Source organism: Castor canadensis, chromosome 3 (genome assembly GCF_047511655.1).
Source record: "Castor canadensis chromosome 3, mCasCan1.hap1v2, whole genome shotgun sequence".
In the NCBI taxonomy this organism is placed as follows: domain Eukaryota; kingdom Metazoa; phylum Chordata; class Mammalia; order Rodentia; family Castoridae; genus Castor; species Castor canadensis.
The window spans coordinates 122,030,275-122,042,697 of NC_133388.1; the positions used below are offsets into that span (position 1 = coordinate 122,030,275).

The 12,423-nt window shown below is 41.5% G+C and overlaps 1 long non-coding RNA gene and 3 other non-coding genes across 4 annotated transcripts; 1 reads left to right on the forward strand and 3 right to left on the reverse strand.

The window, feature by feature from the left end:
• Nucleotides 1-9,827: 9,827 nt before the first annotated feature.
• Nucleotides 9,828-12,216, reverse strand: LOC141421661 (uncharacterized). The gene is made up of 2 exons (XR_012446324.1): nt 12,070-12,216; nt 9,828-10,480 (listed from the first exon to the last, which is right to left on the reverse strand). It is a non-coding gene; the product is annotated as an uncharacterized lncRNA (long non-coding RNA).
• Nucleotides 10,947-11,035, reverse strand: Trnay-gua (transfer RNA tyrosine (anticodon GUA)). Its single transcript is given in 2 exon segments — nt 10,947-10,982; nt 10,999-11,035. It is a non-coding gene; the product is annotated as a tRNA-Tyr (tRNA).
• On the reverse strand, nt 11,503-11,595 carry Trnay-gua (transfer RNA tyrosine (anticodon GUA)). The gene is made up of 2 exons: nt 11,559-11,595; nt 11,503-11,538 (listed from the first exon to the last, which is right to left on the reverse strand). It is a non-coding gene; the product is annotated as a tRNA-Tyr (tRNA).
• Trnar-acg (transfer RNA arginine (anticodon ACG)) lies at nt 11,940-12,012 on the forward strand. Its single transcript has one exon. It is a non-coding gene; the product is annotated as a tRNA-Arg (tRNA).
• Nucleotides 12,217-12,423: the final 207 nt, after the last annotated feature.

Below are 12,423 nucleotides of genomic sequence, written 5' to 3' on the forward strand. Positions count from 1 at the left end.
TGTGAATAGTGCCGCTATAAACATGGGTGTGCAGGTGCCTCTGGAGTAACCTGTGTCACAGTCTTTTGGGTGTATCCCCAAGAGTGGTATTGCTGGATCAAATGGTAGATCAATGTCTAGCTTTTTAAGTAGCCTCCAAATTTTTTTCCAGAGTGGTTGTACTAGTTTACATTCCCACCAACAGTGTAAGAGGGTTCCTTTTTCCCCGCATCCTCGCCAACACCTGTTGTTGGTGGTGTTGCTAATGATGGCTATTCTAACAGGGGTGAGGTGGAATCTTAGTGTGGTTTTAATTTGCATTTCCTTTATTGCTAGAGATGGTGAGCATTTTTTCATGTGTTTTTTGGCCATTTGAATTTCTTCTTTTGAGAAAGTTCTGTTTAGTTCACTTGCCCATTTCTTTATTGGTTCATTAGTTTTGGGAGAATTTAGTTTTTTAAGTTCCCTATATATTCTGGTTATCAGTCCTTTGTGTGATGTGTAGCTGGCAAATATTTTATCCCACTCTGTGGGTGTTCTCTTCAGTTTAGAGACCATTTCTTTTGATGAACAGAAGCTTTTTAGCTTTATGAGGTCCCATTTATCTATGCTATCTCTCAGTTGCTGTGCTGCTGGGGTTTCACTGAGAAAGTTCTTACCTATACCTACTAACTCCAGAGTATTTCCTACTCTTTCCTTTATCAACTTTAGAGTTTGTGATCTGATATTTAGATCCTTGATCCATTTTGAGTTAATCTTGGTATAGGGTGATATACATGGATCTAGTTTCAGTTTTTTGCAGACTGCTAACCAGTTTTCCCAGCAGTTTTTGTTGAAGAGGCTGCTATTTCTCCATCGTATATTTTTAGCTCCTTTGTCAAAGACAAGTTGGTTATAGTTGTGTGGCTTCATATCTGGGTCCTCTATTCTGTTCCACTGGTCTTCCTGTCTGTTTTTGTGCCAGTACCATGCTGTTTTTATTGTTATTGCTTTGTAGTATAGTTTGAAGTCAGGTATTGTGGTACCTACTGCATTGTTCTTTTGACTGAGTATTGCCTTGGCTATTCGTGGCCTCTTGTGTTTCCATATAAATTTAACAGTAGATTTTTCAATCTCTTTAATGAATGCCATTGGAATTTGATGGGAATTGCATTAAACATGTAGATTACTTTTGGGAGTGTAGACATTTTTACTATGTTGATTCTACCAATCCATGAGCATGGGAGATCTCTCCACTTTCTATAGTCTTCCTCAATCTTTCTTCAGAAGTGTATAGTTTTCCTTGTAGAGGTCTTTCACATCTTTTGTTAGGTTTACACCTAGGTATTTGATTTCTTTTGAGGCTATTGTAAATGGAATTGTTTTCATGCATTCTTTTTCCGTTTGCTCATTGTTAGTGTATAGAAATGCTAATGATTTTTCTATGTTGATTTTATATCCTGCTACCTTGCTATAGCTATTGATGATGTCCAGAAGCTTCTGAGTAGAGTTTTTTGGGTCTTTAAGGTATAGGATCATGTCGTCTGCAAATAGGGATATTTTGACAGTTTCTTTACCTATTTGTATTCCTTTTATTCCTTCTTCTTGCCTAATTGCTCTGGCTAGGAATTCCAGTACTATGTTGAATAGGAGTGGAGATAGTTGGCATCCTTGTCTGGTTCCTGATTTTAGAGGGAATGGTTTCAGTTTTTCTCCATTAAGTATAATGCTGGCTGTAGGTTTGTCATATACAATAATAGTCTATAATAGGGTAGTAGCTGGCCTGTGGATAGCAGACCCACAATTTCATTTTGTCATGCATCAGGGGACAGAAACACAGTCCCTTCATACCTGTGTTTAATCTGCTTCTTAAATATCTGTGCATTTGTCCCTTCCTCCAAGATGATTTTTTAAATGATAGAATCCCTGGTCATTTCTGATGTTCTTGGTCTGCTCTTGCATCACAAACACAGATTCTGACATGTGCCAAGATTTTGTGAAACAACTGTTCAACCAATATGTACTCTATTTAAAAATTTTATGTCAGACAAAAAATGAAAGAGAAATCCGTGTCTGTTTTTAGTGTAATGAATTTGCATCTTATTTCTCTGTGATTTTAAAAATCTTGGACAAAGAACATATTTTACCAACAATCCCCAGAGTGCACTTACATTGCCAGCAAAGGGTAATCAGCGTGACTGGTTATGTGTGGCTGTAGTGCTATGTGCACTGAGAGCTGATTGACAATCTAATAAGCTCTATTCTCTAATAATACGTTATATGTATTCACAAACATTTCATGGATCTTTGGAGGATTCGCTTAATACTTTCAATATTTATTTAGCAACTACAGTGAAGAAGGGAATTGGTGAAATTTTCTTACCAAATTATATCCAGTCACCTAGCCTAGGCAGTTAATTTCTGTTTATCATTACTTTGGCTATGGAGGTCTGAGCACCCATAAAATATGAGGTATTTTCTAGGGAAGTTTCTACTGTAAAAGACCTTGCAATCTAAGGAAAAGAAGTTGTATTATTTAGGGTTCTCCAGAGGAAAAGAACCAACGTAATAAATAATTGTGCAATTATATATATAATTGTAAGAGGGATTTATTAGATTGACTCACACAATCAAAACCTGAATAGTTCCACAATGGCTATCTGCAGGCTGGAGAGCTGGAAAAAAACAATAGCTGCTCAGTACAAGAAGCTGGAAATCTAGAAACAGAAGGAACAGAACAGTGATACAGCCCCAGTCTGAAGGTGAAGGCCTGGAAGCCCCTGCAGAGTCACTGGTGCAAGTCTGTAAAATATTCTTTCTTATATCCTTATTCTGAGAGCCTTTTCTATTTTAATTTTAATTTTTTTGTTAAAAATTAAGACACAAACACACACATAAGTCTGGGCTTCTTTAGACCATAAATAAGCATAATGCATTTTGTGTGACATTATGCCAGCTAAGACATCACTAGGCAATATAATCTTGTAGAACCACCATAGTATACTAAAAAGCTGTTAGGTAGCACATGAGTGTACGTTGTAGAGAGCCTATTCAGATAGAAATAATTCATCCCTTCAAAAAAGTATTCATTATTTATCATGTGTCCTCATTGTACAAGGTTCTAGGGACTAAAAGGTAAACAAAGCACAAGTCACTGTCTTCAAGAAGCTTACTCTAAGAGGCAAGAACCATAATACAAAACAAAATGGTCAAGAACTACAGAATTTCAGGGTGGGAGGAATGAGGAATTCTTCATAGGTCAGGGGTAGCTTTTGAACTGACCTCTGAGGAACTTAATGCAACTTGGTAGGGCACTGGTGAGGCTTTCCAGGGAAGGCACAGAATCAGACACATGGAGGCACAGGCATGTGGGAATCTCAGAGCATGTGGTGGTTTAGCTTGGAGTGCAGGGCACGCTGCTGATGCATTGGCAGGCCATAAATATCAGACTAAAGAGTTTTTAACACTTAATAAATTAGACACCAGGAAGTCGTTAAAAGTGTCTCACAGGGATGCTTCCATGAGAGCATGTGTTGATTGGGTTAATCTTAAGTGGTGATGGGGACAGATGAGAGTGCAGGCAACCTGGCTAATGGCCTGATTGGAGGCTGTTCCCAATAGTCAGGCGAGAGGTCACAAAGGCCTGGCATGGGGTGATGGCACTGAGGAAGGACAGGAGGAAACAGACTCTGGGGTTGTTGTGAAAGTAAAATCCACAGAGATAACTCATATCATCACCAGTGATGATACAGGGTGAGTCAGAAGGCCGAGTTCTTTTTGGCTTCCATGTCTATCTCACTCTGTGGTCTTGGGAAAGTGGCTTCACCTAGCTGGATTTTACTTCTTTCATCTGTAAGTGAATGGCACTCATAACTAACTTAGAATTTACAGAGGAAAAAAATCTCTGAAACATTATTACTTTTGATGCTGAAAATGTCCAGTTCCATTATTTGATGTACAGTTGATCCCATCTTCCTCTCTCTTTCTTGCTTTCTACTTTCCACTTTTTCCTAGAACTGTCCCTGAAGGCTGCACAGGAAGCCAGCAAACATCGCATATGAATTTGAGTCCAGTCAGTGAATAAAGCCCACCTTACCCTCTTCATCCTCTTAATGCCATCTTTTGTTCCTCCCTATTTTCAGAGATCAACAATCTATGGGACAGGTACGAATAATGGGAACAGGATTCAGAGAATGCTCTGCTCTAAGGAGGAACTAGAAAATTTTGGTCTACTCTCAGATCCATATGAGTTTAGGAGATAGGGACCATTTTAGGACTGAATCAGAATTTAAGTGATCTTCAAGACTCTGGGATTTGGAGTGAGCCTGAACCTCCACAAAGCTGTGAAAACCAGAACAATGGCCTGGAGGTATCCCTGATTTTCACCACACATATTAAGACAGGGTTTGAAGTCAGTGGGAAGCAATTACCCAGAGAGACGCTGTGGTTAGAAGCCCCAATTGTTCTTCATTCCTGAGTCTACACAGCTGGGACCGGAGTCTGTTTGAAAACATTGAGAAACGAAATAAAATGTCTACACTCTCTCCTCTTTCAACAGCTTCCCAGTCTCTCAGAAAAAATGACATGGATCTTTGAGAACCTTAGTAGGCACCCCCAAGTGCATTTTGGTATTAAGAGATGACAACAGAAAGAGAAGGATGTTGATTTTTTTTTAACCTCTAGCTGCTAGACCAAATGAAAGCAGGCTTCAGGGGCCAGGGCATGGGAATGACATGGAGCCTGCAGTGTAATTCTGACACTAGCTACCTGCAGTTAGGCCAGATTTCACAAGTTAAGAACACAGTATTCCACAGGACTGCCCCTCACTTCAGACTCTTGGTTCCCAGGTCCTGGTACTTCTAAACAACTGGCTACAAATTTGGGGATTCCCACTACCTTCTTGGTTTGATAATTTTCTAGAGTAACAATTCAGGAAAGCATTCTAGTTATGATTTTATTACAGAAAAGAAAGATACAAAGTAAAATCATCCTAAGAGGAAACACATATGCAGGTCTGGGTGGGACTCCCAAGTGTGAACTTCCATGTCCTCTCCCAGTACAGCCAGGCTGGCATACAGGCGTTTAACAATACACGTGGAGAACTGCTAACCAGGGAACTTCAACCAAGCTTCTGAGTCCAGAGTTTTTACCTAGGTTTATTGATTGAATCATTTACCCTATGACTGAGCTCAGTCTTTAGCCCTCCTTGCCTCATCTGAGGCTGGGTAGATATTACACGGTTCAAAGCTCCAGCTTTCTAATCGCATGGTTGCTGTCTCTGTTCTGGCCATCCCTCTCCTGAGTCATCTTATTAGCATAAATTATCAGGACACAATGAATAACAAAGACATGTCACTTAGGAAATTCTAAGGATTTAGAAACTCACTCCCCTCCCCAGGAACTCGGGACAAAGGCTAGCCAAATTCTTTATTATCTAATCAAACCTCAGTGTGTTCTTCATCTCAGGAAGGGAGAAAAGGGAATTCTAAAATTACTTGTACTTCTGTATCAGCACAATAAATACAATAAACATGCACTGAATACTAATCGTTTTGTATAATGGCTTCCAGTAATAGGTATTATTATCGCTATGGAGCCAGCTGTGGCTGAGGGAAGTAGCTCTCCAGAGTCATATGGTTGCTAAATTGTGATGCATACTCAAAGACCATCTTTTGACTACAGGGTCGAGGATCTCCAACCCTAAGCTGGTCCATACCCATGTACTAAAACAGCACTATCCATTAGAATTTTCTATGGTGATGGAAATGTCCAACCTCTAGTCACATGTGGCTAGTGAGTCCTTGGAATGTTTATAGTGCAACTCTAGAACTGAATTTTAAGCTTTATTTAATGTAAATTTATATTTAAATGGCCACATGTGGCTAGTGATTACCATGTTGGATGACCAGCCCTAGAATATAAGATATAAAAAAATCTTAGAAAATTAAAAGGTATTTGAAGGATTCTCTGACAAGAGCTGGGTGACCCTCTTTTCGTGGATTCTGTACTCTCTTTCTAGGATGAAATAAACCCCCTACTGGCCCCAGAATGGTTAGAAGAGAAATATCAACTTTTCACCCCAGCTTTCAAAAGAGATCAGAACATTATGGGGACAGAGAAACTAGAAAAGCCCCAAGAAATCCGTGTCAGTAGTGCTAATCTTCTCAAGAATTCCAGAATGATCTTGGCATTTCATTTACACATGCTGTCTTTTGTCTCTTTAGCACAGGTTTTGCAAGTTCAGGTACTTGAAAATAATAGAGACTTAACAAATATGTTCATCAACAAAACAGGATTTATGGTCAGATGGAGGGTGGAAGAAAAAAAGTGAAAAATAGATGCAGCTTAAAGCAAAGTGGTAAGGCAGATAGAGTACAGATGTGGTGGGAGAGAACTCCCCCAGGAATTGGAAGGCTGATTTTGCTTCTGGCTCAGCCTGTTATACTCAACAGAAGAGTGAAAGTTGGTGGCTGATGAAATGATTAAAATAAGGAGAAAACACCAGATGAAGTGAAAGTACTTGTACAGCACTGGAGACTTTCTAAGCAGAGGCTTAGAAAGCAAGGAACACTAGGGTACTGATAGCCGAAGACTTAGATCAGCTCCAGTATCAGTTATTTTAATCCCATGCCAAAACAAAGGACTAACACTTAATCTTGTGGGAACTAAGTCTTCTTAAACTAAGACAACAAAGTTGTTAGCTCTTCTTTGCAATGCTCATCCACTCATCCCATCATCCATTCTCTCACCCCATCCATCCATCCACTTGTCCATATCTCCATCAGTGAGAGTACCACATATGATCAGTGGAGGAAGCTGCATTTTGTCTGAAATTTGGATGAGCTGGTGCCCCATGCACTAGGCTTTGTTTATCAGTGCTGCCAGATATAATGCATCAGAAGAAACAGGATGTGTGAGTGTGGGGGATATAATGTCATTTCCTTTGGTATCCTAGAGCTCAAATCATACTTTAAAAAAATAACTTTCTAACCATCATTGGTCTTAAGAATTTGCCTTCAAGTAACAACTATAACAATTTCTGAAAAAAAAACTTAACCCAAAGTTTTTCAGTAAAAGAATTCATGCTATCTTTTTACACCAAGGATCTGATTCACCAACAGTCTCCTGTTTCTGTCAATCTTTTTAATTTAGCTATTTGACAATAGGCAGTTTGAATATATAGTTTAGAAATTTTTAAAGAAAAAGAAACACTGTGAAACTGAAAACCACAGAGAAATGAACTAACTTGAAGAGCCCTTACCTGAAGCTAATACTGCAGTATTGTTTTCATTAGGTAGTTTGCAAACTCCTGACTGAAAACTTTTTTCATCTTGGTAATTGCGCCTTCAAATCTGTTGTTTATAATTTAACTTCATCATAGAGATCTCTGAGGAAATGTTAGAAAACCAACATATTGCACTTTCCTCTGAACATTTCTCAGCATAATTCATGTGCCAGAAATAAACAGTGACAATCCCAACAAGTAGCAAATACTTGTTGCTACTTTAGCTCATGGTCTTTCCAGTGGTGCTTGTCTGAAGTCCTCACCTGAGCTCCAGGCCCTCTTAGCTCCATCTCAACCACACATACCCCCACATCCCTTAAGTCCCAGCCTTCTAACTGCTTTCCCTGAATTCATTGTCAACTTCTGTGACCCATTTCTCAGATGTCTCTCCTTTTTAAAATCCCACGAAGGAGGGTGAAAGGGGAAGTGATGGGGGAATATGATTGAAGTACATTATATGTATGAAAATAGAACATGAAAACCCATTAAAAACTGAAAAAAAAACAAAAAATGAAGCCCATGAAGCTTTCTCCTAGGATAAAGACACCAATCACTGTGACCTCTGAGGCCTGACCTTATGATCTGGCTCCTGCCTATCTCTCCAACCTGCACTCTCCACAGAGATAAGATATGAGTAACAAGTATGAGCCAGTTTTCATTTTTCTAACAGCCACGTTAAAAATCTACATGAAATTAATTCTACTAGTATATTTTATTTGACCCCCAAACATCTAAAATATTATCATTCCAAACATGTAATCAATATTTTTAAAAATGAGATACTTCTTTCTTTCTAATCTGGAGATCTTTTATTTCATTTTCCTCACCTTATATTGCACTTGTTCTTACTGAAAACCCAGAATTGCCATCTCTACCTTGTCCCTGATTTAAGGAGGAAATTAATTCATACTTATACTATTAAGTATAATATTGCCCTATGTTTTTCACTGATGCTCTTTTCAGGCTGATGAAATTTCCTTTTGTTCCAAGTTTTATGATGGTTTTTAAAATCAGAAATGGATGTTGAATTTGGTCAAACGTTTCTTTAGTCTGTTTAATATGGTGAATTACATTGATTAGTTTTGTTTTTGTTTTTGAGACAGGGTCTTCTTATGTAAGCCCGATCTCACCATTCTCCTACTTCAGCATCTGGAGTGTTGGATTGACCAGCTACATTGATTTTTTTAAGTTGAACCAGTCTTATATTCATGGAATAAATTCCACTTGGTAATAATTTTTCTTTTATGTGTTGTTGGATTTAATTTGCTACATTCTGTATTGAGAAATTTTGTGCCTCTGCTCGTGAGGAATAGTAGTCTAGTTTTCTTTTACTGTGTTGTCTTTGCTTGGTTTTGGTATGGCAGTAATGTTAACTTCATAGTATGAGTTGGAAGAACTACTTTGATTTTCTGGAAGAATTTGTGTATATTTGGTTTTACTTCTTCCTCACATGTTCAATAGAATTCACTACTGAAATAAAATACTTAGAATTGAGCTTGGTTTGTAGGAAGTACTAAGTATTAACTGCTAATTTTTAGAAGTCCTTTTTATTTCCAATTTAAAAACAATAAAATTTTATTGCAGAAGACTTAGAAAATATCTTAAAATTTTAGGGAAGAAAAACAATCATAGATCACTACTATTAATATTTTAACAAATTTCAAGTTTCCTACAAATAATTTATGGTTGTTTATATAGCTGTTTATTTTTATATTGTTCTGTACATTATTTGCTTAGCATTCAATTGTTAACATTTCCTATGTCCCTACCAGTTCTTAATATAATTTCAACAGTTATGCATACTCTGTGGACATACTATAATGCAAAGCCATCATTTTGTTTTGCTTTGCTTGCACAAGGGACCCAAGCACCTCTTTCTTGCACTGCCTTATGTAGTCATGTAAACACACACACACACAAGCCTCAGAATTCCTTCAGGCCTTTACTGTGTGTGCTTGAAGGCCTGCAAGCACTGAAATATGTTCCAATCTCTGCAGTTTTTGAAGAAAATGACACTTCATGCATATACTCCCTCTTCCCCTCCTTTGTCCTCCTTCCTCTTGCTCTCCTCTCTTTCCCCCACCCCCGACTGATAAGAGCTAATGCATATGGTGTGTTTACTATAGACCACGCACTGTACTAAGAGTTTTACAAGTTATATCTTAATTAAAAGTATCATTATTACTATCCCTATTTTACAAATTAGGAAAATGAAACAACCAAGACATCAAGCAACTTGTCCAAAGTCTCATGCAATAGGGAGTGGCAAAACCAGGAAAGGCCATCAGGTTTCATTGTCCACATGACTAACCACTATACCATACTGCCTCCCCATTCAGATTTATACCTTTGAACTTTTTATGTGATTTCCCCTCCCCACCTGGGCTGCTGACCTTGAGATGTTATTTAGTTCTGGCTCATGTCACCTGTCCCAAAAGCATGTCCTCCACTTGGAAGTCCTGGTGCCTTCTCACTCCTTTGACTCAAGACCTGATTTTGTTCTTTTCATCGCTTAAAAGTTAAATGATTTTTTCTTACTTTGTGTGTTTTCATGAACATAAAGATACATTTTAAGTGACCCACATACATTCAATTAAAAACCTTTATTGAAAATAATGAGATAAAAATGGGAGAACAGAAAATGAAAGGTATAGTAATAAGTTACTGCAGGTTGTACACATTAGTAACAAAAACATGCAGGTTGCCCAGGACTCTAAAATGTACAGGAGTAAAGAATCACCACTGATTTACTGTAATCCTCAAAAAGAGTTATAATCCTGATGTTGTCTGATTTATTTTTTATGTTGTGAGAACGACAGTTTGGCTTCAATAGCTCTTTTGTGACTCTTCTAGATAATTCGGATAGGGAGTCTATTTCAGAAAGATCTTTGCGTGTGCTCTGTTTCATCTCTGAATCTTTCTGCGAGTTGTGTGTATAGGCGTTTGTTTTTATCTTGTCTTTAACAGAATTGCAGGGGAGCCCTGGTTACAACACTTCTCGAATTCCTCTTCTCTCTAGTTAGCTTGGCACAGTTACTTTACTGGCCCAGAGCCTTCTTGCGGGGCGAACCCGCCCAGCCCTGCGCAGCTCCGACCGGCCGGAAGAGGGCGCTCCGCGGGGTGCAGGTGGAGCGGGCGGCCGGCTACCAGGGACATCCTTTGCAAATTCTGCCTCTTGGTTTTTCCGTCCGTGGGTCCCCTACCTACGGCAGTTCAGCCTCACACGGTCCCGGGAAGCTGCAGACATCAAACGTAAATCACAAAGAAGTCGGAGAGGCAACAGGCCGGCAATCTGTCGCCATTTGTCAAAGAAAAACTTCATAAACTTCCCTAAGTAAATGAATCTAATTTTTTTTTTATTTAAAAGATAAACTGCCAGCACCCATCGTCCCTTGTCTGGTAACATTTACGGAGCCTGACCATCAAGCTCACCCTACCTTCCACTTGACTTTCAGCCCGAGTTGACACGGGACCGAAAGAAAAACTAGGCAAGAAAACTGGAGGATGCGGGCATCGATCCCGCTACCTCTCGCATGCTAAGCGAGCGCTCTACCATTTGAGCTAATCCCCCACCGCTGGGCACGGCTGGTTATCTGTTCCTCTAGAGAAGGGTCACAGCATTGCAAAATGAAGAAAATTATTTTTGAAGGCACTTGTGATCATGCGTGGGTAAATGAAAACAAAATAATAAAACGGACCAACTTCCTTCGAGCCGGAATCGAACCAGCGACCTAAGGATGGCCGCGGACTTGCGCCTACAGTCCTCCGCTCTACCAGCTGAGCTATCGAAGGGAGCGGGAAACTGGCGTCCTAATGAGCCCTCATAGCATTACATCACTTCCAAGGCCACGCGCACCCACCGCTTCCTCATTCCCGCGCAGGGTCACTCAGCCCACCGACTCTCCACGGAACCCCCCACCTCCTCGAGGCAGCCGCCAGTCCTCGCGCCCCGGGCCTGCCAGGAGAGGGACCCCTTCCGCCTCGAGGAGCCGGCGCCTGTCCCAGGTCCCAGTGGCCGTGTCCGCCTCCGTTTCTGCGACTCTGGGGCTCGGGAAACGCCAGAGACGGCTTAGGAGCGACATGGCCGCACTTTGGCACTTGCCTGGCAGGTCCAGCTTGGGGGTCGCAAAAGATTTCGCACGCGAGGTGCGTTAAGGCCCAAACTCAAGCCAAAGTGTAGCACTGTCGACTGGTGGGTGGGAGGTAAGGGTTCATTGAGCGACAAACCGAGGAATCAGGAAAAGAAAATTGTACTTGTCTCCTTCGAGCCGGAATCGAACCAGCGACCTAAGGATGTCACTTGCTAGGATATCAGCTACAGTCCTCCGCTCTACCAGCTGAGCTATCGAAGGGACACAGCTCTAACTCGTGTCCCTTGAGATTCAACACAAAAGAGTCAGAACACTGGTTACTTAGGAATGGCGCTGAGCATGCGCACTGCGAGGGCCTGCGAACAACTGGCGCCATCACGTCCTCGTGCGCGTGCGCAAAAGACAGCCTGCAGGCTCGGGGAAAGCGGCCAAGCAGCCTCTTCCAGGAGTGCAGGCCCGCGGCGCCCAGTCTTGGTGACCCGACTGCCACCCCTGCCGTCCTGTCGCGCTTTCCCCTTATCCGCCTGCGTCGACCTGCGGGGTCGCTGCCAGGTGCGGCCTCAGCAGGCCGTCATCCTGAAGGCCGTCGAGGCGGCCCGTGTGGAGGGCCAGTGGCGCAATGGATAACGCGTCTGACTACGGATCAGAAGATTGTAGGTTCGACTCCTACCTGGCTCGTGCTTTTATGTCTTCGGTTTTTAAAACCAAAAAAAAAAAAAAAAAAACAGTTCTTACCCTAGGTTCCCCAAACCACAAATGCCAACAATAGTTTCAATTTCTGCAGCGCAGACTGCACTCGGAGCTCGGAGGTCCTCTGCGCACCCTGGCCACGCTGCCCTGCTGTGCCCGTCGGGCTCTGGCTCCACGGGGACGCACGCGCGGTGTGGGTGCGGCCGGGGGGTTGACGCCCAGCACAAAGTCCCAGCCACTAGACCAGGTCCTCCCACCCGCCCTGACCGTGTACTGAGAGCGAGAAACTCGGGTTCTTCCTTTACATGGAGTTTGCACATAGAGATTCCCTCCCCGTTAGGCCTGTGATCTGCCTCGTCCGCCTGGTTGGCGTGGGGACATCACGGGCACTGCTGGCTC